The sequence below is a fragment of the Nomascus leucogenys genome, chromosome 1a, assembly GCF_006542625.1.
Source record: "Nomascus leucogenys isolate Asia chromosome 1a, Asia_NLE_v1, whole genome shotgun sequence".
Lineage (NCBI taxonomy): Eukaryota > Metazoa > Chordata > Mammalia > Primates > Hylobatidae > Nomascus > Nomascus leucogenys.
Window position 1 is genome coordinate 61,493,374 of NC_044381.1, and position 27,981 is coordinate 61,521,354.

Sequence of the window (27,981 nt, forward strand, 5' to 3'; positions counted from 1 at the left end):
CTCCTACACCCAAAGGCTGACTCCAGAGATATTAAGGAGCAAGAACAATCCCTTTGTAAGGAATGAGGGGGTGGAGAAGAGAGAGAAGACTGATGTTGAAATCTGGTTCTCTCACATCACACACCATTTCTGTGATGGAGTAATTGCTTTTTCTGTTCCAAAAAAACCAGACCTATATATCCCAGGTCTGGGGAATATTGGAATCATTGTTTATGAGGACAGACAACTGAGGTAGCAAAGAATAACAGGAAAGGATTGGGGGAAAATAGAGGGGCTTTAAAACCTAAACATGGGATTTTCTCCTGTCGAATGCCTGAAGGCTTTCTAGCATGCTCTCTTTTTCTGGGTAGTGACCCAAGACTGGGGACACCCAAACCTCCCACATAAGTTTTCAATATGTAGTTCCCTTTAAAGAAGGGAATTTTTCCTTGGAAAAGGATTTTTTTTTTTTTTTTTTTTTGGCCTCTAGCAAAATGCAAGAGCCACAATGAAGGACAACACCTTCACATGTAAAAACCTTTAACACTCATCCATACATCGCTCAGATCGTATAACTGAGTTTTCAGAAAAACTGTTTGGGATCTATGGTATCATGAAGTAATTTTTTTATGAGGGAAGCTATCTTTTGTGTGTCCCTGTAAAGACCAGGCTACCATGTCCCACATTTTTCCTCCCAAAGTCAAAAAAATCTCCAAATCTCTGATTTACACATTTTGGAACCCATCAAAGTGGTAACTATCTGTATTCAGATTTCACAATCTTTAGGGGCTGGTGACAGACAGGAAGCAAGCAGCAGTGCAGATAAACATGGGAGTGGAATGTGACACACACCCAGCTCCCAAAAAATAATTAGGGAAAGATGATTCTTGCACGATAGAAAGGCTGACCCTTAAATTACTCAGGTAAAGTGTTTAACATGATGTCTGTTCCACAGTAATGCTCAATAAATCTTTACTAACAAAAAGGAGTTTTCAGAAGAACAGTCACAGGGCAAAGATCAGAACAGGTGAGCAAGGCTAAATAGCGGGTGAAAAGAATTTTGAGAAGGTGTCCGTGCTCTATCATCTCAGATAATATGGAATCAATTAAGGACTGAGAAGGGGCCTCATGGAGATCTGGCAAGGAGTTCATCGCTGACTTTGACGATAACAATAGTTAGTAGAGTGGCTGAAGATGGAATCAGATGCCAGTAGGGTAAGGGAAAGAATGAAGGTATGAAGGGAAACTGCAGGGAAGACAGAGTGACAGGACAGACCAAGATAAAGTTCTTTAGGATGGGATAGAATTAAGCAGACTAAGGAAAAAGAGGTACTATAGTAACTATGTTAAAGCCCAGTGATACTCTTTGTTGCTTGGAAGGGCTAAGGCATATAGTTCTACCATAAGCTCAAGGGTGCAGAGTCAAAATCTAGATTCTGGATTCAAGGTTTCACAATGAATTCACTGCACTAGCTTCGGCAGTTATTTAATGCTCCCTGGGTCTCAATCCATCAACAAATAATACCAAATATGAAGAGTATATAATACTATATTCCATAAGCATTACTATAAAAAAGCCATATGTATGTAATCTGTATCAAGCAGACAGAAAATGCTTTGAAAGTAATGGTAATAGAAAACAGTGATAAGAAAGCATGAAGTGTTATCAGCAAAATGGCTGTTGCAATGACTGCTACATATGCTATTTTCTATTAATTATATTATACATTCTGGTTTTTCAAATTTCAGATGCTGGGGCTATGGGACCTGGTTAATACAAGAGTAGGGGAAAATTAGTATCCTTACCAGTGTGTCATCTTTGAAGCAAAGGAGTGATTTCAGAAATGAAGAGGTCACAGTAGAAGCGACAGAATAATAATGCCTAACTAATCAGTGAAATTATCTTGAGATAATGAATGCTTCTAGGAGGCAGCAGGAGTGGGGGATGAGAGGAATTAAGTGATGAAAATGGCCCTACCTAAATTTCTGCATAATGGGGTTATGAAATAACCTGTATCTGTTGGGTTAGAATAGAGTAAAATGATCTTAATTTTGGTAATGTAAAATTTCTTTTTTCTGAAAACATTTTTTATTTTTGTAATTATTTTTCAAGGAAAGTTTGTGTAACCTTTGTGCATTCTTCTTTTTATTCTTGCCGACTTACTTTTGGTCTCCATATATGTACTCAAAAGTTAATGAAGTGACAAACTTTTTTTTCTTTTTTTTTTTTTCTTGAGATGGAGTTTCACTCTTGTCGCCCAGGCTGGAGTGCAATGGTGCGATCTCAGCTCACTGCAACCTCCACCTCTAGAGTTCAAGTGATTCTCCTGCCTCAGCCCCCCTGGTAGCTGGGATTACAAGCATGCACCACCACGCCCGGCTAATTTTTTGTAATTTTAGTAGAGACGAGGTTTCAGGAGGTCTCAAAATTCCTGACCTCAAGTGATCTGCCTGCCTCGGCCTCCCAAAGTGCTGGGATTATAGGAGTGAGCCACCGCGCCCGGCCGAAGTGGCAAAATTATATTTAGTAAAAGAGAAAGGAGTAAGGGTGGTGGAGAGAGAAAAGGCAGTGAGTGAAAACCTTCATTCAAGACTTTCATACACAATTTAACAGCTAACACTTTGATAATATTGAGGGCTTACGTGTGCATGTGTTCTACATAAATATTACCTATGAAGTAGATAATATTTGTATTCCCCACTTTGAAAATGAGAAAACTGAGACTCAAGGTTATTTGCTCAGGTCACAGAGCTAGTAAGTGATAATGCCAGGATATTCAGACCTAGACCCAAGTGCACTCATGCTCTTAACCACTGTGCTATCTTGCTTCCCTGAAGACTCTAACAACATTTGGTCCTCAGAACCTATTCCTATGAAAGGATTTCAATGGCTCTTGAGCACTTTGCTCTCCATGACTTTTCCGGGAACATGCTGATATTTCCATTGTTGACATCATCCCAGTGCTGCCTGCAGTTGCATTTCCTCTTCTTTATTTTCTTTATTGGAAACTAGAAGCTACAGTTATTAAATGCATTTAAATAGAGCTGCTCAGGGAAACAGACTTTCATGAAGGCCATACTCTTTAAAGGCTAACATAAAGCTTCCACGCCACCCCTTAGGAATCAGAGAAGGATGAAGGGCAGGAGACCCAGAGAGAGAATCTGTTGTCCTGACCTGAGCAGTAGACTATTCTATCCTTGTTCACCAAGAATGAGTAGCTGGGAGAGCAGAAATCCAGTTTAGGAAATATCATCCCCTGAAGAAGGAAGTCATTAATCAACATTTTTTCCTCTCTGTTAAGGTATGTGAAATGTAAAGAGAATAAGTAAGAACCTAACAGGTAACAGTGATTAAGAGAAGAGGACTGGCCATCAATGATAGACTGGATTAAGCAAATGTGGCACATATACACCATGGAATACTACACAGCCATAAAAAAGGATGATTACATGTCCTTTGTAGGGACATGGATGAAGCTGGAAACCATCATTCTGAGCAAACTGTCTCAAGGACAGAAAACCAAACACCACATGTTCTCACTCATAGGTGGGAATTGAACGATGAGAACACTTGGACACAGAGTAGGGAACATCATACACCCGGGCCTGTCATGGGGTGGGGAGAGGGGAGAGGGATGGCATTAGGAGGAATACCTAATGTAAATGACGAGTTAATGGGTGCAGCACACCAACATGGCACATGTATACATATGTAACAAACCTGCACGTTGTGCACATGTACACTGGAACTTAAAGTATAATAAAAATATATACATATAAAATTAAAAAAAGAGAAGAGGACTGGAATCAGATTGCTTGGGTTCAATAATGGTTTCATGACTTACTAGCCAAGTGAATCATTGTGCAAATTACTTCAACTTCTCCAGATGTCAGTTTCTTCATCTGTACAAGGAATAATAATAATGCCTATTTTATAAGATTGCTGTGAAAGTTTAATGTAATTATCTATTTAAAGCTGAATATAACAAGTGCTAAATAAATATTAGGTATTTGTTAACACAACTTGGGAAAGCAGGTGGTGAGGGTTGTATTAGCTTCCTAGGGCTTCTGTAACAAATGTCCACAAACTGAGTGGCTTAAAACAATAGAAATTTATTCTTCACAATCTGGGGCCCAAAAGTCTGAAATTTATGTGTTGGCAGGAATTCACTCCCTCTGCATTCCAGGTGCTTATATCCTTCCAATCTCTGCCTCCATTTTCACATGACGTTCTCTGTGTGTCTTCTCTTCCGTCTCTTTAAGGACACTTATCATTGGATTTAGGGCCCACTTTGGTAGTCCAGGATGATCTCATCTTAAGATCCTTAACTCACTTACATCTGCAAAGACCCTTTTTCCAAATAAGGTTACATTCACAGGGTCCAGGTTTGTTTTATTTATTTATTTATTTATTTATTTATTTATTTATTTATTTATCATCTGAGTGGAGTCTCACTCTGTTGCCCAGGCTGGAGTGCAGTGGCATGATCTCAGCTCACCACAACCTCCGCCTCCCAGGTTCAAGTGATTCTCCTGCCTCAGCCTCCCGAGTAGCTGGGACTACAGGCACATGCCACCATGCCCAGCTAATTTTTATATTTTTAGCAGAGACGGGGTTTCACTATGTTGGCTAGGCTAGTCTCGAACTCCTGACTTCATGATCCACCTGCCTTGGCCTCTGAAAGTGCTGGGATTACAGGCGTGAGCTACTACACCTGTCCGGGTTCAGGTTTTAGAACAAGGACCTATCTTTTGGGAGGCTGTCATTCAAACCATTATAGGTGTTCAGCAACCTTTTCACTTCTCTTTTAACTACTTTCATTCTACTTTTGGCTGGGTAGAATCTTTATGCTGTTTCCTAAATGCTGATGGTTCTTCCTTGACTTAGGACACTTTGCTAACTCTGTTAGGCTCAGTGCCATGGAGGATATAAAAATAAAACATCCTGGCTGGGCACGGTGGCTCACGCCTGTAATCCCAGCACTTTGGGAGGCCAAGGCGGGAGGATCATGAGTTCAGGAGTTCGAGACCAGCCTGGACAACGTAGTGAAACCCCGTCTCTACTAAAAATACAAAAATTAGCTGGGCGCGGTGGTGTGTGCCTGTAGTCCCAGCTACTCGGGAGGCTGAGGCAGGAGAATCACTTGAACTCGTGAGGTGGAGGTTGCAGTAAGCAGAGATCATGCCACTATACTCTAGCCTGGGCAACAGAGCAAGACTCCATCTCAAAAATAAATAAATAAACAAATAAAATTAAAAAAAAATCACAGACCACAAAGTAATACAAATCTGCCATGATCAAGGCCATCAGAGAAGTATAGATGAAGGCACTTAGAGGATGAAAGTTTACTTTGAAAATAAGCTAATAATTAAACCAGGTGATGGGTACATATGGGCATGTAGGTTGGGGTGTGTAGGGCTCCTTCTACATAAGTGGAAGGAATAATGAGAGCAAATGTAAAGAAGTAGGATAGCATGGAGTATGTATTGAAAACAGCAAATTGATTTTGCTTTGGAACAGGGATCAATAAACTGACCCATCCAGCCCACCATCTGTTTTTATATGTGCCCTGAACTAAGAATAATTTTTATATTTTTAAATGGTTGAGAAAAAACAAAAGATAATTAAAAATTTATAACATGAAAATTATATTAAATTCAAATATTAGGATTCATAAGTAAGCACAGCCACACTCTTTTGTTTACATATTGTCCATGGCTGCTTTCACACCACAGTGGCAGAGTTGAGCAGTTGCGACAGAGACCATACGACTGAACAGCCTAAAATATTTTCTATCTGGTTTTTTTTTTTTTTTTTCAGATGGAGTTTCCCTCTTGTTGCCCAGTCTGGAGTGCAATGGTGCAATCTCAGCTCACTGCAAACTCTGCCTCCCAGGTTCAAGCGATTCTCCTGCCTCAGTCTCCCTAGTAGCTGGGATTTCAGGCAGATGCTACGATGTCCAGCCAATGTTTGTATTTTTAGTAGATACAGGGTTTCACCATATTGGTCAAGGCTGGTTTTGAGCTCCTGACCTCAGGTCATCCGCCCGACTCAGCCTCCAAAAGTGTTGGGATTACAGGCGTGAGCCACCATGCCCAGCCTCTATCTGGTTTTTTATAGAAAAAGTTTGCGGCCAGGTGTGGTGGCTCACACCTGTAATCCCAGAACTTTGCGAGGCCAAGGCAGGCAGATCGCTTGAGCTCACAAGTTTGAGACCAGCCTAGGCAACATAGTGAAACCTTGTCTCTACCAAGAATACAAAAAAATTAGCTGGGTGTGGTGGTGTGCACTTGTGGTCCCAGTTACTCAGGTGTCTGAGGCGGAAGGATTGTTTGAGTCCCAGAGGTGGAGGTTGCAGTGAGCTGAGATCGTGCCACTGCCCTGCAGCCTGGGTAACAGAGTGAGACTCTGTCTCAAAAGAAAAAGAAAAGAAAAAGTTTGCCAACTCCTGCTTCAGAAGAACCCTCAGGGGCATAAAGGAAACAGCAGAGGAAGATATGCTGGTCCAGTATAGCCATTTGGCCTTTGGTAACAGCCTACGTTCTTGACTTTGCTCAGCCTTTTTCTACCCACCTAAATTTACCCACCCCAAATATTATCCTCTCAAGACCTTAATTGGTTATTTGCTAAGTAACCTGAGAGCTAATTTTGCAATCTTTTTAAAGCTGTGGTTGAATCATAACAGTTTAATGTATAACTTATTACTCCTCCTAGGTAACATATTTGGAATTTAGGAGAACCCAAACCAAAAAATTGCTTCCCCCTGGCAGAACAGTGGGAAAGATATTTGCAAAAGTGAGCCTTCCTTTAACTTTCATGTCACACCTTATAGGCAGTCAATTCTACCTATCAAAAGCAAACTTGGTTGTTAGTTTTGTTGTTACCCTTTCAATTGGTTAATAGTATGCCATTTGCTGCTAAGTTTACCCTTAGGGGAGCAAAATAATGGCAAGAATTACTTTACAATAATTGTCAACCACTGAGAGCTAAGTCTCTATGCCCCCTTTAGCTAATAAGGTAGGCCTGGGTAGCTATCATTAAGTCAAAGATTTTTTCATGAAGGAGGAAACAGCTCCCTGGTGATTTCGAGATGAGATTAGAAATGCTGAAAGCAGTGTTCTCAAACTTTAGCATAGAGAAGAACTGCCAGGGTTCTGTTACAATATGAATCCGCTAATCTTACCCCCAGAGAATCTGTGTCTCCAGTGGAACCCAGGAGTTACGGGGGAAAAAAAGCTGATGAAGGATCCAAGCTACCTCCCACAAAGCAGTCTTTATATTTGGTTCTTTACTTGCTCCAAGAATCCCCAAGTTGTTAAAGTAACAGACAAGGTAAATAGACAGAAGCATCATTTTGAAAGACTTTCCTGTTCTCTCATTCTGTTTAACTAACTTTATTCCCAGTGAGTAAATATGAATCAAACCCCAGTCTAAGTAAGAAAACTTGATTTGAGGGAAGGGATGGATCTTTGAAAGCAGTATAGAATGGAGGTTAGGAAGGGAACTCTAGACAGAGGCTGCCTGATTCAAATCTTACCTCTGTCACTGGTGCTATGTGAGCTTGGGTGATAACTCGAATCTCTCTGTGCCATCATTCCTTCATCTGTAAAATGGGAATAACAATATTATCTATGTCTCAGAGTAGTTGTGAGCATTAAATGAGTTACTACATGTAAAAAGCATAAAATAGAAACTTTTAGTACATTTCAATACATATATATAAAAACTTATTGGAGAAATTCTTGTGTGACCTCACATACCTTGTAAGAATGGCGTAAGAATTAGAGCATGTTCATAATTAAACAATTATGATTGTGCTGTTTACTCCAAGTTAGCCAGGGGCTTGTTCCTTAGAGACCACTGTCATTTTCTACATTTGTCCATGAAGTTAATCCACATATTTACAAATCCTAGATGTAACTTTACTTTTATTTTCAATAGGTAACAAGTATTAAGAACCATATCACAAGGACTTTGATAACTGCTTGACTTTGTGTGCTTTATCTCATTTATTTCTCAAAAAAAAAAAATTCCATGGGGTAAGTACTACTACTAGCCCCATTTTACAGATGAGAAACTGATGTTGGCCGGGTGTGGTGGCTCACGTCAGTAATCCCAGCACTTTGGGAGGCTGAGATGGGTGGATCACCTGAGGTCAGGAGTTTGAGACCAGCCTGGCCAACATGGTGAAACCCCATTGCTACTAAAAATACAAAAATGAGCCAGGCGTGGTGGTGCACGCCTGTGGTCCCAGCTACTCGGGAGGCTGAGACAGGAGCCTTGCTTTAACCTGGGAGGCGGAGGTTGCAGTAAGCCAAGATCTCGCCACTGCAGTCCAGCCTGGGAGACAGGGGAAGACTCTGTTTCCCCCACCCACTAAAAAAAAGAAAAAACAGAAAACTGATGTCACACAGCTAGTAGGTAAGTGTAGCTGGGACTCAAATCTATGTTATCTAACCCCATTCTTCTGTGGCAGTAGTTCTCAACATGGGGCAATTTTGCCCTAGTGGTAGACTGAATAATGGGCCCCCAAACATGTCTACATCCTAACTCACAGAACCTGTGAACATTACCTCACATGGCAAAAACGCTGTGCAGATGTGATTAAGTTAAGGATTTGAGATAAGGAGATGAGCCTGGGTTATGCAGGTGTGCCCAAGAGAATCACGACAGTGCTTCTAAGAGGAAGGTAGAAGGAGTCAGAGCGGAGGAGAGGGTGATAGGATGACAGAAGTCGAGTTTGGAAAGATGCACTTTGAAGATGTAGATGAGGCCACAAGCCAAGTAATATAGGTGGCTACTAGAAGTTGAAAGAAGACAAGGAAATGGATTCTCCCCTCAGAGCCTCCAGAAGGAACCAGCCCTGCTAATATTTTGATTTTAGTCTCCTAAGACTCATTTCAGACTTCCGACCTCTGGAACTGTGAGAGAATAAATTTGTGTTTAAGTCACTAACTTTTTCATAATTTCTTACCACAGCAATAGGAAACTATACCACTCTCCAGGGCACACATGTCAGTGTCTAGAGCCATTTTTTCCTATTGTAGCAGGAGAGGTGATACCACTTGGCAGTATCTAGTGGGTAGAGACTCAACCTCCTGCAAGACACAGAGCAGTCTCCCACAACAAATAATTATCCAGCCCAAATGTCACCAGTTCTTGACAGAGCAGGAGCACTGTCATGTTGGACAAACACCACCACTTCAAGTTCCAGCTCCCTTTCTAGTGTCATGCGTTTCAAGGAAATCACTTCTCTTCTAACTACAAGCAGCCAGAAAGAGCAGACAGTAAAACACAGATAAACAGAGGTGGGAGGAAAGTCTCTTGGGTAACTGCCAAACTTCATCCTCATACAATGGGCCCCAGTAAAACAGTGGGCCCTAATAAGCACATTCCTTTCCCTTCAGGTGCACTGAGTTAGGGAAGCTAAAGCAGACTTGGAGGGTATGCCTGCAGCTGCAGAAAGATGTATGGGAACAGACACACAACTCTCCCTCCCAGATAAGCACAACAAAGAGACACAGAAGCAGTCCAAGCCTCTGATAAACTCTTCCACCCTGAATCCTTAAAACCTCTTAGTGTGTAAGAGAGTGGGCTCTGACCTAACTCGGCCAGAAGCCCCTCTCAGGTTTGTTTTCTAAAATAAACCTGTCCTTGTTGACTGTCGAGCCACCCTTCATGTTTCTTTCCTGTTTCTTTAATTCTTACAGTGCTGAGGTTGAGAAACCCTGCTGTAGAGCAGCAGGACAGGAAAATCTGCATGGAATGCCAAATACTTCCAATCTGTAATCAGCCTTCTACCTAGCATAACTCAGGCTGGTCTTTAGCACATCATGGACATGGATGTTATATTCGTCTGGTTTATTGCTAACCCACTAAAATCAATTATGGTATTACAGGAAGCTTTTTTATCTATAGAATATAGTTCATGCTCCTCCCTCTGGTTTTGAAGGCTCACCACAACTCACTCCAACTTACTTTTCCAGTATGATTTCTTTTTAATCCCCTTTGCAAACCAAACATCCTTGGAAAAAGGGCAACTCTACGTAGCACAGGGCAGGAACGAATGAACTGTTTCCTCAATGACATAGTTGCATGCTCTTCCAGCGAAGGTATTCCACTTGAGGCTAAAATTTCATGGCAAGAGTCCACTTATTCTAGCTTGGTCATGTGCTCTCCCCTAAACTAATTCCTAAGGCCAGGGTGATTCTATTCTCATTTTATCCAAAGAAAGGACTGGAGACTTGGAAGATCATGTTTATGTCTATGTCATCCTGGAATTCTTCAAGGAATACATTCTAGTGCCTTGCACATGTCGACATGTGAATATTGTTTGAATGAATAACAGAATGAAAGACCAACTCTCTGGGATGCATCATCTTAACCTTCATCTCTCTGTCCCTTATTTTGCAGTTATAGCATGTGATACATCATTTCTGTGACAGATTTAACCTAAGTATTTGTGGCAAAAACTTTCTAAAAACCTAAATTCCTGGTTCAGAAATATGCTATTATTAAAGTTCAGAGTTTACATCTTCATAAAAAAATATGGGTACAAAGTTATTGGAAAGGGACCAGAATGTATGATTATCACTCAGAAATACATCATTTATTAAACAAATCAACAAAGAAATGAGTATAACTCAGGCCGGGCGCGGTGGCTCACGCCTGTAATCGCAGCACTTTGAGAGGCCGAGGCGGGCAGATCACGAGGTCAGGAGATCAAGACCATCCTGGCTAACACAGTGAAACCCTGTCTCTACTAAAATACAAAAAAATTAGCCAGGCGTGGTGGCGGGCACCTGTAGTCCCAGCTATTCGGGAGGCTGAGGCAGGAGAATGGCATGAACCTGGGAGGCGGAGCTTGCAGTGAGCAGACATCGAGCCACTGCACTCCAGCCTGGGTGACAGTGCCAGACTCCATCTCAAAAAAAAAAAAAAAAAAAAAAAAAAAAAAAAAAAAAAAAACAAGAAATGAGTATAACTCATAATTAATCAGTCTGGGCTCACTACATACTTATGTTCAAACTAGTAAATATTTTAAGTTTTCTTGAATTATAGCTTTAGATCAGGGTTGGCAAACTATAGTCATGTGTCACTTAGCATTGGGGATACCTTCTGACAAATGTGTTGTTAGGTGGTTTTGTCCTTGTGTTAACCTCAGGGAATGTACTCACACAAACCTAGATGGTATAGCTTACTATGCACCTAGCTTATATAGTATGGCCTATTGCTCCTATGCTACAAACCTATTCCTTCTTCAAAGGTAAACTAACTTTAGCTTACTGTAACATTTTTACTTTTTTAAACTATTTAATTTTTAAAAATTTTTGCTCTTTTGTAATAAAATTTAGCTTAAAACACACATTGTATAGCTGCTCACAAATATTTTATTTCCTTATATTTTTATTCTATAAGCTTTTTTTAAATTTCTAGAATATTTACTAGTTTTTTACTTTTTAAACTTTTTTGTTAAAAACTAAGACACAAACACACACCTTAGCCTAGGGCTGCACTGCATCACGATCATCAATATCACTGTTTTCCACCTCCACATCTTGTCCCACTAGAAGGTCTTCAGGGCAATAACATACATGGAGCTGTCATGTCCTATGATAAGAATGCCTTCTTCTGGGTACATTTTGAAGGACCTGCCTGAGGCTGTTTTACAGTTAACTTTTTTTAATAAGTACAAGGAGTGCACTATAAAATAATGATTAAAAGTATGGTATAGGACCAGGCACGGTGGCTCACGCCTGTAATCCCAGCACTTTGGGAGGCTGAGGCAGGTGGATCACGAGGTCAAGAGATGAAGACCATCCTAGCCAACATGGTGAAAACCTGTCTCTACTTAAAATACAAAAATTAGCTGGGCATGGTGGCGTGCACCTGTAATCCCAACTATTTGGGAGGCTGAGGCAGGAGAATCACTTGAACACAGGAGGCAGAGGTTGCAGTGAGCCTGGCAACAAAGCAAGACTCCGCCTCAAAAAAAAATACACACATATATATATATAATATTAAATACATACACCAGCAGCAGTTGTTTATTACATTATCAAGTATTATGTACTGTACATAATTGTGCCATATATATATATATATATATATATATATATATATTTTGAGACAGAGTCTCCCTCTGTTGCCAGGCTGGTGTGCAGTGGTGCAATCTCAGCTCACTACGACTTCCACCTCCCAGGTTCAAGCGATTCTCCTGCCTCAGCCTCCCGAGTAGCTGGGACTATAGGTGCCTGCCACCACATCCAGCTAATTTTTGTATTTTTATAGAGATGGGGTTTCACCATGTTGGCCAGGATGGTCTTGATCTCTTGACCTTGTGATCCACCTGCCTCGGCCTCCCAAAGTGCTGGGATTACAGGCGTGAGCCACTGCACCTGGCCAATTGTGCTATATTTTTATGTGACTAGCAGTGTGGTAGATTTGTTTACGACAGCATCACCACAAACACTTGAGTAGTACATTGCACTATGATGTCAAAATGGCTACAGTGTCACTAGGCGATAGAAATTTTTCAGCTCCATTATGATCATCTTATGGGACTTCCCTCCCACATCCAGTCCATCCTTTTTTTTTTTTTTTTCAGACAGAGTCCCAAAATCCCAGCATTTTGGGAGGCCGAGGCAGGCAGATCACCAGAGGTCAGGAGTTTGAGACCAGCCTGGCCAACATGGTGAAACCCTGTCTCTACTAAAAATACAAAAAATTAGCCGGGTGTGGTGGTGTGCGCCTGTAGTCCCAGCTACTTGGGAGGGTGAGGTAAGAGAATTGCTTGAACCCGGGAGGCAGAGGTTGCAGCGAGCAGAGATTGTGCCACTGTACTCTAGCCTGGGCAACAAGAGCAAGACTCCATCTCAAAAAAAAAAATATATATATATATGTGTGTGTGTATATATATGTATATGTATGTGTTTGTATATATCTATATATACATATAGATATATATATAACAAAGTTTCCTTCTCATAGTGAAGATAAATTCTCATCACTAGTATTGATTCTGGAGCTTTCTTTTCCATGTGTTATAAGGCGAATTGTGTTCCCCCAAAATTCACAGGTTAAAATCCTAACCCGAAAACTTCATAATGTGACTGTATTTGGAGACAGAGTCTTTAATCAGGTCGCTGAGTTAAAATGAAGTTGTTGGGGTGGGCCCTAATCCAAAATGCCTGGTACCCTTGTGTGAAGGGGAAATTAGGACGCAGACACCTACAGAAAGACGCCATGTGAAGACGCAGGGAGAAGACGGCCATCTACAAGCCCAGCAGAGAGGCCTCAGAAGAAACCGATCCTGGTGACACCTTGATCTTGAACTTCTACCCTCTAGAATTGTAAGAAAATAAATTTCTGTTGTATAAGGCACCCAGTTTGTGGTACTTTGTTATGTCAGTCTTAGCAAACTAATATACCATGTTTCTGCCTTTACACATAAGTAGGCAACTATCATGTCTTCTCTTTACCAACTTCAACATCTTCTCTCCCTTCATACATTCATTTTGGCTTATCCATTTTCTACCATATCTTTTTTTTAAAATATATTTTCCAAATATTGTATCCATTGGTTCAGCACTTCTACCTCTAGGAAATTTTCATACTAAGGAAATTATACTAAAGAAGCACAAAGCTTTATATTATACATAAAAATTTGCATCCCAGCGATGCATATCATTTTCTCCAATTTTAAAAAATGACATATTACACATACTTTATTTTACAAAAAAGTAAACCCAACATAATACATGTGTGATGAAATTTTCAAATAATGTGAAAATTTATAAGCAAGAAGTAAAGCCTTCTCTTACATTTACCCAGAAACCCACTCCCCAAAGAGCACTATAAGACCATATTATCTGCACATACGATTATAAATATAAATAAACTCATGTATATATTTTTAAAAACAGAAATGGGGAAACAATTATATATAATAGTAGAATAGTTTCACCTATGATATCGTGCATATCTTTCTATGTTAATTCAATTCCTTATCCTTCCTTCTTTCACTGCCTTCGTAACTCCTGCCCCACTTAAGAGAGCTAGATTGTCATCTTGCTGACACTGTCCTTCCCTATCTCTCTGTTTGTTAAGTGTTCTTTCTCTAGATTCACATAGCACCCTGGACATAGCTAATAACCTCATATATGACCATAGTTAAGAATGATGGCACTAGGGTCAAACTGCCTGGGTTTTAATCCTCATGTATTTATTTCCTGTTGCTGTTATAACAAATTACCACAAACTTAATAGCTTAAAATAACATAAATTTAGAAGTCAAAAGTCGTAAAATCAAGGCATCAACAGGACTCTGTTCTTTCCGGAGGCTCCAGAGGAGAATTCATTTCCAGCTTCCGGAGGCTGCCTGCATTCCTTGGCTCATGGTCCTTTCCTCAGTCTTCAAGGTCAGCAGTGTGGCATCAAGCCTCTCTTTCCTTCTCTTCTGCCCTTCCTCTCTCTCTCTTTCTCTGTTTTCATCATCACATTCCTTCTCTGACTCTGACATTGCTATTTGCCTCTTATTAGAACTCTCCTTGACATTGGGTCCACCCAGATCATCCAGGATAATCTTCCTGTATCAAGATCCTTAACTTAGGTCGAGCATGGTGACTCACACCTGTAATCCCAGCACTTTGGGAGGCCAGGTGGATCACCTGAGGTCAGGAGTTCAAGAACAGCCTGGCCAACATAGTGAAACCCCATCTCTACTAAAAATATAAAAATTAGCCGGCCATGGTGGCACATGCCTACAGTCCCAGCTACTCAGGGGCCGAGGCAGGAGAATCTCTTGAACCTGGGAGGTGGAGTTTGCAGTGAGCTGAGATTGCGCCACTGCACTTCAGCTTGGGCAACAGAGTGAGACTCCATCTTAAAAAAAAAAAAAATCCTTAACTTAATCATACCTGCAAAATCCCTTTTTTTCCATGTAAGATAATATTCCATTTTTACCATTTTACTTTACAGGCAATTTCGATGCAAGGTAATATTTGCAGGTACTGGGGATTAGAAGGTGGACATCTTCAGGGAGCCATTACTCAACCTGCCATACTGGGCAATGCCATCTTATTAGCAAGGCGTGCCTCAGTCTCAACAGCTATTAAAAAGAACAGAGTGATCATCCCTACTCATAAGGTTGCTCTGAGGATTCAGTGAGTTCATACATGTGAATGGTGCCTGGAACATCATATATGTTCAGTAGTGGTAGCTATTATTATTATTATTATTATTATTATTGATGGAGTCTGGCTCTGTCACCCAGGCTGGAAGGCAGCAGCACGAGCTCAGCTCACTGCAACCTCCATCTCCTGAGTTCAAGTGATTCTCCTGCCTCAGCATCCCGAGTAGCTGGGATTACAGGCACCCGCCACCATACCTGGCTAGTTTTTGTATTTTAGAAGAGACGTGGTTTTACCATGTTGGCCAGGCTGGTCTCGAACCCCTGACTTCAGCTGATCTGCCTGCCTCAGCCTCCCGAAGTGCAGGGATTACAGGTGTGAGCCACCACGCCCAGCCAGTGGTAGCTATTATTATAACTACATAGTTACCTAGTTACCTTCTTTGCTCTATGCTGGACTGCTAGTTCTTGAAGAAAAGAACAGAATTTTATATATCTGTGTGTTCCCAGGGTGGAGCACAGGGTCTGGGACATATTAAGTGCTCAATAAATATTTGTCAACCTGAATTACTCCATTTAAAAGATGAATATTTAGCCAGTAAAAATTATAGAGAATTTGAAATATTATGAAAAACATCATCATACATTATATTGTCATACAAAGTGACAAAAGCAAAATAAAATATGCGCAATCACAGCTGTTTTAAATATGCAGGGCTAAAAATTATGCATAAAAATAGACTGGGAGGAAATATGCCCAAACATTAACACATTAACAGTTGGTGGTCTTAGAGTTGGGAAATCATGGGTAATTTTTTCTTCCTGTTTTTTTATTTTTTAACTTCAGACTTTATTGAGCATATTCCTTTTCAAGATGAAAAAATAATTTACGTCTCATTTATACACACACATCTCTTGTTCAGTAGACATTAAAGGTGATACTATACATCAAGTCAACTCAACCTCTCAGTTACTGCCTAGCTTGCAGTTCTGAGTCCAGCATTTACCAACTAAATGAACCGAAGAAGTTGCTGTTGCGGATGTTGTTGTTGTTGTTGTTTTTGTGTCACCTGAGAGCTGAAGAGAGGGACCATCCACTCACAGGGCTGCAGCGGGATCCGGTAGGATAAGGGCACATAAAGTGCCCAGCATGTGGCAAGGCACACAATAGGCATGGAATAAATGTTAGCTATTCTTCTCATGGTTACTAGTACTCAGATAACAATGCTGTCAAACACACATAGGAAGAATTATAAGGAGGCATATGTTCAGAGACAAGAAGCAGAGAAAATTGGAAATAAACCCAGCTCATTGCATGTCAGGATCTATAAGATATTTCACTTTAGCTCCTTTCAAGGAAAGATGTACCAAGCTCAATAGTACAAGGGAGTTTTTTTTTTTTAAAACATTCTAAGTTTTAGCAAGGGAACTGGCCCTCATCCCTCGAAATCTCATGCAGATCCCCCAGATGTAAGACAGATCAAAACAACTGCTCCAGTAAAACCTGACGTGGGGTCAGGCCATGTGTTCTGAGCTCCACGTCACCCTCACAGATCTGAGGCTTCTCAGAATAATGTGGCAAGCACTGTTCCAACACTAACCTAACTGGTTAATGAGTTGTAACTTTCCCAGTTTCTTCTGGGAGCAGGGGCACTGTGTCATCCACACCCTATTGTGGTTAGAAGAGGCAACAGGAGGTAAAGGGCATATGGGAACAGCTGTACCAGGCTCCTGAACTACTTGGCGCAGCACTTGTGCATGTCTCGAGCCTGTTCCTTACGAGCCGTGCCCTTATTTGAGCTGGAGCAACACGCAGGGATTGTCCTCAAAAGCTGGTCCTCCTCAGTCTTGACTACCCCTTTGTTTACACATTGATCAGCAGGTGGTGGCTGAACGTTCCCCTTTGATTTCTGTGGCTCAGGAGCAGCGGGCTAAGACATGAGCTGAATAAACATCGTATCATTTGGCACTGGCAGGATTCCTGGTAACCCGGGTCAGGCAAGGTTTAAGAAGGATTAGGTTTAGATTAGAAAAGGGGTTGAGTTCTTTTTTTTCCCCTGTGGTCTCTTAAGTGCCTAGGGGTTTTGTAAGAGGAGAGTGGGCTGACCGCCTAGGCTCAGTTTCCAGAAATAAAAGTGGTGAGCTTGGTGTTCTTTTCCAGAAGACCCGAGCATGTGCTAATTCTGAGTTTGGCTTCTGCTGTAAGGGTCATGGGCTCTTGGGAATTTGGTGAAAGCTCTAGATCTTTTCTCTAGAGAATTGCACACACACACACACACACACACACACACGCACACACACAGACAATTTTATTTATTTATGGTGCTTCCTGAAACACTCAGCCTGGGGGAATTTTAATAGCCCACACAGTTCACTAACAGGAGGCTGTACTCTTCCCCAAGTTGAGCCTGGGGGATGCCCCCTCTGGCCATCCTCCCCATGGTCGCTCCTCAGTGACCACCGGCCACACTGCTGTCACACTGCCAGGTTTTCTTGGCAGTCTGGCCTTGGAGAGGCTCGCTGGGGGCTCTGGCAGTTGCTCTTGTTTATTACAAAGTCTTGCTCCACTCCCTGGCGACAGCTTGCAAACCAAAACTATTCCATTTCCCAGTTACAAACAGGTTAGAGGAGAGAGGGTGAAAAAAAAATGGCAGATACCTTTTGAAGGCATGACTTCTCCTTGGCTTCCCTGGAAGATTGGTTTTGTCCTCCAGCGTCCCGCAGCTCTGGATTTATTGCTAGGGTAACCATGGTTGTTTCTGCCTTCAAGTGAACAAAATTGCTGGTTGAATTTTTCCTTTTTGTTCTTCTGTCTCTTAGTGGAGGTTTTTCCCCCACCACTTAGAAAAAAGGATGAGGCTAATACTCCCCCTCCCCTCAATTAAATGGATGTTTCCCTCCTAACTGACTTGACTTTGCAAAAACTGCAATGTGGATGAAAGGGGGATGGGTGCAGGTATCAAGGAAAGATAGAAGTATTTTCCAGTTCTATAAACAGCTGTCTGCCTCTCATCTTTACCACACAAAAATCGTGGCTCAGAACCCTTGTAAAGGAGTCAGTAGGCACTGAAGTGCCCAGTGCACCATCTACTTGTTATGTGACAGTGAGCAAGTTACTTAACCTCTCTGAGCCCCAGTTTTCTCCCAGGATTAAAACAGTACCTGCTGCATAAGGCGGTAGTGAGAATTCAACGAGAATGGGCCTAGTTGTTAGCAGCTCTTTGACTCCAAGTGAACATTCAGGAACTATTTATTATTAATGTTATAAACAGTTTTGTTTTGTTTTGTTTTTTAAATGGAGTCTCGCTCTGTCATCCAGGCTGGAATGTCCACCTCCTGGGTTCAAGCGATTCCCCTGCCTCAGCCTGCTGAGTAGCTGGGACTACAGGCATGCGCCACCGTGCCCAGCTAACTTTTTGTATTTTTAGTAGAGACGGGGTTTCACCATGCTGGCCAGGCTGGACTGGAACTCCTGACCTCATGATCTGCCTGCCCGCCTTGGCCTCCCAAAGTGCTGGGATTCCAGGCATAAGCCACTGCACCCAGCCTATAAACAGATTTTTATGCCCCAGTGGAGCACTATTTTTCCTCTAGAAACACGATCTAGCACTGCTATGGTCTGAATGTTCGTGTCCCCCAGAATTCGTAGGTTGAAACCTAATCACCCATGTGATGGTAACTGAAGGTGGGCCCTTTGGGGGCTGATTAAATCATGAGGGCAGATCCTTCATGAATGGGGTTAGTGTTCTTATAAAGGAGGCTCCCAAGAGCTGCCTTGCCCCTTTCACTCTACGGGGACACAGCAAGAAGTGCCATCTATGTGCCAGAAACCAGGGCCCTCGCCAGACACTGAATCTGTCAGCTCCTTGAGTTTGGCCTTTCCAGCCCCTATTACTGTGAGAAATAAGTTTCTGTTGTTGATAAGCTACCCAGTGTGTGTATTTTGTTATAACAGCCCGAACAGACTAAGACAGGTGTCTTAAACACAAACATAGGCTCTCTCCAATTTGTACTAGGAAGTTCTACTTGCCACACCTAGGATGAGTAACTAATTAGGTGACATCATTTTAGGACCTGGTTGAAGGTTCTAATCCTAAATAATACTCTTAGCACAGAAGTAAGGGTACTTGATATTTCCAACCTACTATACCAAGTAGTAAAGATATTTTAAAACATTCAGGCTGGGCACAGTGGCTCATGCCTATAATCCCAGCCCTCTGGGAGGCCGAGGTGGGTGGATCACCTGAGGTCAGGAGTTTGAGGCCAGCCTGACCAACATGGTGAAACACCGTTTCTACTAAAAATACAAAATTAGCCAGGCATGGTGGCGCATGCCTGTTATCCCAGCTACTTGGGAGGCTGAAGCAGGAGAATCACTTGAACCTGGGAGGCAGGCAGAGGTTGCAGTGAGCTGAGATCACGCCATTGCACTCCAGCCTGGGCATCAAGAGTGAAACTCTGCCTCAAAAATAAATAAATAAATAAATAATAATAATAATAAAACCATTCAGACTCTGCTCTTCATGTAACACCACCGTCAAGTCAGCAGAGAAGACAGTACAAGTTTTTATAAGAGTAAATATTTGTTGGAGCACTTTGCACGTGCTAATAGATGTCCTAAGCAATTTATCTAGTTTAATCTTTTCAGTAATCTTCTGAATAGGTACTATTATTACCATCATCATTTTATAAATGAAAACAGAGTCTCAGAGAGGTTAAGTGAATGTTTCAGAGTCACAGAGCTTGTACGAATGAGAGCTGGTACTAAACTGAGAGTCTACTGCATTATGCGGCTTTAGTCTCTTCTAATTCTTATGAGCCTGTGATGCTCCTCTTTAAACTTCCTAAAATAATAATGTTCAGTTGAGAAGTTCGTCCTTGCTCACTTTAATAGGACTGAACATCTCCCCCTAGCAGAATTCTCAGATGGCTTAACACTGTCCAGAGCAAACTTAGCTTCAGATCTATGTAAAGCAACTTTCACGTTGTTTGTGAAACTGATGGATAATTTATTTTTTAACCACCATGCAGAAGAAAACTATGTAAGTGCATACATCCTTCAGTGCTCAAAAATAAAAGGGGAAGAAGTAATAGTGTTCATTTACATCATCCACAATGTTTGCTATAAAACATAAGAAACAGTTCTTAAAGCCATATACAGACTCACACAGTGGTGCTTCTGCAAAAACTTACGCCATGAACTCTAGTCTATCATCTCATTTCTTTTTTTGAGACAGAGTCTCACTCAGTCGCCCAGTCTGGAGTACAGTGGCACGATCTCAGCTCACAGCGACCTCTGCCTCCCGGGTTCAAGGGATTAAAGGCATGCACCTCCACACCTGGCTTATTTATTTATTTATTTTTGTATTTTAGTAGTGATGGGGTTTCACCATGTTGGCCAGGCTGGTCTTGAACTCCTGGCCTCAAATGATCCATCCACTCGGCCTCCCAAAGTGCTGAGATTACAGGCATGAGCCACTGCGCCCAACTTATCCTCTCATTTCTATTGCCCTGAGCAAGTTTGACATCTGAACTAAACTTCTTTACGTAATGTTTGTTTTGTTTTGTTTTTTCCTCTGATTGTAAAAGCGGTATATGTCCATTATAGAAAATTTAGAAAATGCAGGTGTGTATAAAGAAGCCACCCACATGAACCAAATTTCTTAGCATTTGATCTGGACTCAGATTCAAAGCTAATTTGGCTCTTAATAAAATTCAGAGTTGTTTTTGTGAGGGACTACAAGGATAAACCTTTGGATTCTAGTGTAATTTAAGATATTTTACTGGTGGGACACGGTGGTCTATGCCTGTAGTCCCAGCACTTTGGGAGGCCATGTAGTCCCAGAACTTTGGGAGGCCAAGGCAGGCAGATCTCTTGAGGTCAGGAGTTCGAGACCAGCCTGACAAACATGGAAACCCCATTTCTACTAAAAATACAAAATTAGCCTGGTGTGGTGGTGCATGCCTGTAATCCCAGCTACTCAGGAGGCTGAGGCAGGAGAATCACTTGAACCTGGGAGGCGGAGGTTGCAGTGAGCCAAGATGGCGCCACTGTACTCCAGCCTGGGCAACAAGAGAGAAACTCCATCTAAAAAAAAAAAAAAAAAGACATTTTACCATAAGTCATTTTAAAGAAGTCAAGTTAGAAAAGAATTTTTTCATCTCCTCCTAATTGTTATGGGTGAGTATCTAGAGAAATGTTGGGGGGAAAAAGTAAGCCTATGACATTCTTCAGTGCTTTCTATTGTATAGCAAACTGGATTCTTGCCTTCTCTGAGCTTTCAAATGAGCTTTCAAAGCTATGGTTTAAAAAGACAACTAGAAATGTGATTTCCTACCCCTCATTGTTTTTCCATTTTTCTTCCTATTTATAAAGGATTAAAATGTTATACCTAAAAAAAGAAAATTGCAAAAATCAGGTTATATCTACACCATTTTTGGATATTTGCAGTATTTAATATTTCCATCTTTTCTGAGTATGATTCAAAGAACAAATTACTTCCACATATATTTCTTTCTTCCTATAACGGCCATCAGACACTTTAAATCTATTTAAAGGTTATTTTCATATATTGGCTGCATATGAACATGTAATGGAAAAAGATCAAACCATTTAATTTTCCATGTTCTTAAATCAACCATATTGAATTGACATTGTGTGTTCAGAATGTCCCCAATCATATGTAAAAAAAAAAAAAATAGGTAGACATTAACCTAATTTTCTTCTTTCTCTTTCACTTGGTTCCAAAATCAAATTAGAGGGGAGTTGATTACATATTACACAGCACTACTTCCCATGTTATCTGTGAGCCAAAATTTCATAAAGCAATTAATATTCTCAAATTTACAATCCACAACTTGAGGGGCATTAATTGCTCAGGTAATTATTTATTTATGTAATATTTACTTAGTTGCTTATCACTTCATCCGAGAACCTCAATGTGATTCATAAATATTAACCTATTGTAATTATGTGTTATTGCAAGAAAATAAGACACATAGTTATTAGTAAGTTTTAAGTCATTATTAGCTGTGCAGTTGACCAAGAAAGCTGATATTTAGATTTGTGGTTATAACTTATATCTAACTTATAGTTAAATTATTCTTCTTTTTTTTTTTTTTGAGACACAGTCTTGCTCTGTCACCCAGGCTGGAGTGCAGTGGCGCGATCTTGGCTCACTGCAAGCTCGGCCTCCCGGGTTCACGGCACTCTCCTGCCTCAGCCTCCCAAGTAGCTGGGACTACAGGCGCCCACCACCCTGCCCAGCTAATTTTTTTTGTGTATTTCTTAGTAGAGACAGGGTTTCACTGTGTTAGCCAGGATGGTCTCGATCTCCTGACCTCATGATCTGCCTGCCTCAGCCTCCCAGATTGCTGGGATTAAATGCGTGAGCCACCGCACCTGGCCAAATCATTATTCTTTTTGGTGCCACTGATGTGCTATCATATATTGAAAGGATTCTGGGTGATATTTCAGCATTGCGAAGTGATAGCAGAAGAACCTGATACAAGTTTATTCTTGTCTTCTTTAAGATTTCCAGTATTTTATCTCTAACATAGTAGGAATGTCTTGAATTAAGCATGTAGAATTTTATTTTTAGGGTCCTCCAAATAACTCATTCTCTCGCATCCTAGCATGACTTTCAGTAACCAAACAAGCAAAAAGTCTAATAATTATAAATATAGTGTTTACCAACATAAAAAAAGTAAACAAACATTCTTATGATACCTAGTTAGTCTGTCTAGGCTTGTGACCTTTTCCACTGAACTCTGAACACATCTGGCTTTTTCCTGCCAAACCTCAGATCTCTGACCTGCGTTATTTGTGGTCATCAACTTTGCTGTTGTTGTTGCTTTTAAGTTAATTCTGTTAGGGTTGTGGAGCTCCAGGCTGTGAATTATGATTTGTAATCTCTTGTGTTTAGGACATTCTACTTTTTTCTAACATGATTTATGGCTGACCTTATTTTTAACATTTGGACACAATGCTTTTATATTTCAAAGCTGACCTTTGATCTTTGTGTGTTCTATTTTGTAAATCTTAGGTGATGGATCTTGGGAGCCACAGGTGAGAGGGACTAAAAAAAGGTCCCAGAAATGTGGTAGTTGTTTGTTGGCTGCCATGATTCAACAGCAGGGTCATGAAAGCTGATGCAGAGAGCTGCTCAGACCAGGGACGAGTTTGGACGGTAAATCTGAGTCACTGCCTGACCCAGCAAACTCCCCAGGTGGCTCTGAGTCAAGGATCAGGGTCATCTTTGACTTGAGAGTGCATAATAATGTCTGCTTTCCCAAAGGAATAAAGATGGAAAGCCCTGTTATCCACTTTTAATCATATATTTTTTCTAGCAATATGCTAATTTAATTCATCAGCAGCTGTATGTCTCTCAACATGTCAATAATTTTAGTCATGTTAACATGCTGATAACTGTGCCATTTTAGTCCTTTGAGTTTGCAGACGCATAAAACAGATGTGCCCCCATGAGGACATACTTAGATGGCTTTCTCATAGTTTCCAACTTGCCTACATTTAAATTAATATTAAAATAAGTAATTACATTATAAAATTATAGTTTCCCAAAAGATTTTTGAGTCCAGATCCCTATTGTCCGAAAAGGTGGCAATTATTTTTCTTCAGTAGACTGTTAACTTCATAATTTTCATTAAGATTAATTCTAGTAATTCCTTGGTGGTCCATCCTTATATTGAGTAACCCATTTTCTAGGCTATCTTCCTAAAACAATGGAACTTCTTACTGAAGCAACGTAAGACTGGCATTATTATTCTTCAGCAGTCCTCAATGGAAACAGAAAAGTGACCATTTCCTTCCTTTGCTCCTTCCTTCATTTCCTCCTTCATTCCTTTCTTCCTAATTATTTTATTTTTATCTATTTACTAGAGTCAGGGTTGCTCTGTTGCCCAGGTTGAAGTGCAGTGGCACTATCATGGTTCACCACAGCCTTCACCTCCTGGGCTTGGGTAGCTGAGATCACAGGTGTGCACCACCACACCTGGCTAATTTTTTTTTTTTTTTGTACAGACAGAGTCTACCTATGTTGCCCAGGCTGATCTCGAACACCTAAACTCAAGCAATCCTCCTACTTCAACCTCCCAAAGCACTGGGACTACAGGCCTGAGCCATGTGTTCAACCTCTCTTTCTTCCTAATTTACATTCCAGTTAAGGGGAAGTATATGAATCCTGAGCACAAGCTATGTGGCTAACAAGTCAATATTCAACTACCAAGGCTTAAAACTTTTATCTTTACCTGGTTGGAGATTCACCCAAACTCTATAAAATGAAGTGCCACGGAAGAATATCTCATGGAAAAAGCCCAGGCTTTGGATTTTTTTTTTTTTTTTTTTTTTTTTTGATGGAGTCTCGCCCTGTCCCTCAGGCTGGAGTGCAGTGGTGCAATCTCGGCTCACAGCAGCCTCCCTCTACTGGGTTCAAGCAATTCTCCTGCCTCAGCCTTCCGAGTAGCTGGGATTACAGGCATGCGCCATGACGCCCGGCTAATTTTTGTATTTTTAGTAGAGAAGGGGTTTCCCATGTTGGCAGGCTGGTCTCAAGTGATCCATCTGCCTTGGCCTCCCAAAGTGCAGGAATTACACCGTGCCTGGCCTGGATTTAAATGCATTTTTATTCCAGTATGGCTCTTCCATTTTACCTACTGTGACCTTGGACAAGCTAACCTGATTCAACATGTGTAGAAGAAAGAAAACAATAGCTAACTAATGGAATGGTGATGAAGATTAAATTAGATAAGAAATGCAAGTAATGTGCCTAAAATAGTGACTTTCACCTGGTAGACGCTCTCTACATAAACCTAAAATTGTTATAGGTTTAACCAAACCTAAAATTATTTTTAGGTTTATGTAGAGGGCATATACCAGGTTAAAGTTAATTTCTCAAATATTTGAACAATTCCCATTAATTGTAATTCCTGCACTTTGGGAGGCCAAGGCAGATGGATCACTTGAGACCAGCCTGGCCAACATGGGGAAACCCCGTCTCTACTAAAAATACAAAAATTAGCCGGGCATCATGGCACATGCCTGTAATCCAATTACTTGGTTTAACCAAATTTAAAATTATTTTTAGGTTTATGTAGAGAGCGTCTACCAGGTGAAAGTTAATTTCTCAAATATTTGAACAATTCCCATTAAATTTCCCCTTTTATCATTTTCTCCAGTAACTTCATGAAGAACAATAAGCTTTTCTGTATGTAAGAATAATCTCACCTTTCAAAAAGAAAATTGCCATTTCTCTGTAACATCAACAATTATTCCTTATCTATTTTACTTATATAATCAAAGAATAATACAAACATTGTAACAGATGAAGAGACATCAAGAAACTCTGCCTTTGCTTAGGTTGGCAACAGCTGATAATGAGATTCTAAAGGGGAATACTGTAAGCAGGGTGAATTAGGAGATTGAACTGCAAAAGATCCAGAAAGACAAGATTAAGTTACACAAAGATAGCATCTAAAAAATGATGAAAGATGAAATTCAGGCAAGGTGTTCTGATGTATTGGCAACATGCAAGATGCTGCTGGACAATCTCCTGGGAATCACTTAACCTTAGAGGTAATTATGGAGTGAAAAATTCATTCAAGAGATTGCCTAAGAAGATAAATGCAAAAGAGGCACTAAAAAAATGTGATTAATGCTCTCAAAGGCAATGGGCAGGGGGGATCAGGATAATAATGAGACTTTACCATTTCACAAAAGATCTTTGCATGTGTCATCTCTGTATTGCAGAGCAGCCCTGAAAGACAGGAACCTCCCATGTCATCATTTTATAGATGTGGAACTGAAGCTCAGGCACAATTAAGTGACTTGCCCAAAGCCACACAGCCAGTAAAGGACAAGGCCAGAACTTGAACGTGGATCTTCCAATTCTAAATCCATTACAATCTGCTCTAAAGGACTGTCAAATGTGGTGTTTCGCTGAGGAATGATGACTTTGAATAGCACCATTTTATGTTAGAAGGCAAACTATCTTTCTGCCTTGAATACAATAGTTCCCCATTAACCGAGGCCAACTGTGGTCTGAAAATATGTGAGTACAGTACAATAAGATATTTTGAAAGAAAGAGAGAGACATTTATATAATTTTTTTTTGAGACAGGGTCTTGCTCTGTTGCCCACGGTGGAGTGCAATGGCACAAACATAGCTCAGTGCAGCCTCAACCCCCTGGGTTTAAGCAATCCTTCTGCCTCAGCTCCTGAGTGCTAGGACCACAGGCATGCGCCACCATGCCTGGCTAAGTGTTTTATTTTTTGTAGAGATGGGGTTTTGCCAAATTGCCCAGGCTCCTGGGCTCAAGGGATCCTCCCGCCTCTCCCTCCCAAAGCTCACAGCCATGAGCCACCATGCCAGCCTTACGTAACTTTTATTACAGTATATTGTTGTAATTTTTTAATTTTATTATTATCGTTAATCTCTTACTGTGCCTAATTTATAAATTAAACTTTATAATTATTATGTATGTATAGGAAAAACATAGTATGTACAGGGTTTGGTAAAATCTGATTTCAGGCATCTAATGGGGGGATTGGAAGGTATCCCCCCAGATAAGAGGGGACTACTGTAATGTTCACTTGAATAATTTCGGGGAATGTTTAGAAGCCTTAGTTATAGACATTGACTCTCAGGCTATCCCCAGTCTCTAAATGTTTCCTGTGTCAATATACTCAGTTTCTGAGGGACACAAATTAAATATATGCTCCAGAAGATGCTCCAGAAGTCACTTCAGGCAAATATACCCATATTAATACAAAATAAGACTTAACCCCAAACCCATATGGGTTTTCTACCCTGGTGACCTCAGCTGAGCTATTTCTTGGCTTCTCGCTGAATAAGGCTTAGTATAAAGGCAAACCAAAGATCATGGGTTTGAGTATTGCACTCGAAATCACATGCACTTTTGCTGCTAATCTTGCAGGAAGTTACAAAATAAAATTAACTGAGGTACAGCTTGTACACTAAACTACATATGCAGTAAGGTACACAAACCTTAACTGTACAGCTTGATACATTTTAACGTATGTATTCCCATGTAACCCCTACCATCAAGATATAAAACGTTTCTGGTAACTGCAGGGCATTTTAGAATATCTGTAAAAACAAACTTACCCACTCTAAACTATCAACGGGTAGGAGGATGGCCTTTGCCTACGGTCTTACCCGAACAAGCAAATAAAAGCACTAATTTTTAAATTTCAGGAAGTCTTTAGCTCTTCAGAGGCAGACCCTATGCTTAGAATGAGGGTGGGTCAGGCGTGAGCTGGCCAGCACTGTTTCCCGCTGTGTCTCTGCAGCACTTCCTCTTTCTGTAGTACTTTAGCTGGTTTTCCTCAGAAGAACCACTCCTTTCCACGTGTTTGAGTCACACTAATCCCATCCTCCTGGCGCCAGGGTTGGATGATGGGAACGAGGCCTAAGCCAATGAGCGTGCTGCGTTCCCAGCCCACACTGACAGGCCTAGGGGTAGGCCCAATGTAAAGCAAGGAGAGTTTCGCTGAGACAGGGAGCCAGAATCAGGAAGGGTGGAGCCAACACACTGAGACAGAAATCAGATCTGCTGACACAGCTGAGCTCTCTTATCTACCCACACCTGAAACAAGATCCACCCTTGGACTTTTAAGTTATAAGGCTCAGTAGATTCTCTTGTGTCAAGCAGCTTGAACTTTGTTTTCTGTCACTTGCAGTCAAAATGACCCAGTAAGTTTCTGGGAGGGCTAAGTTGTCCCCTGTAAGAGAATGAGAGGAATTTTTTCTTCTCTTAAAAGAGAGTGGGCATAGAAAGGAGGGGCAAAGGAAGAGAGTGAGGCTGGAGCCCGAATTGTGGCAGAAAAGGAATG

The 27,981-nt window shown here is 41.0% G+C and overlaps 1 long non-coding RNA gene across 1 annotated transcript; it reads right to left on the reverse strand.

The window, feature by feature from the left end:
* Nucleotides 1-17,402: 17,402 nt before the first annotated feature.
* Nucleotides 17,403-27,444, reverse strand: LOC101178466. Its single transcript, XR_177743.3, has 2 exons — nt 27,254-27,444; nt 17,403-17,873 (listed from the first exon to the last, which is right to left on the reverse strand). It is a non-coding gene; the product is annotated as an uncharacterized LOC101178466 (long non-coding RNA).
* Between the last annotated feature and the right edge of the window lie 537 nt (nt 27,445-27,981).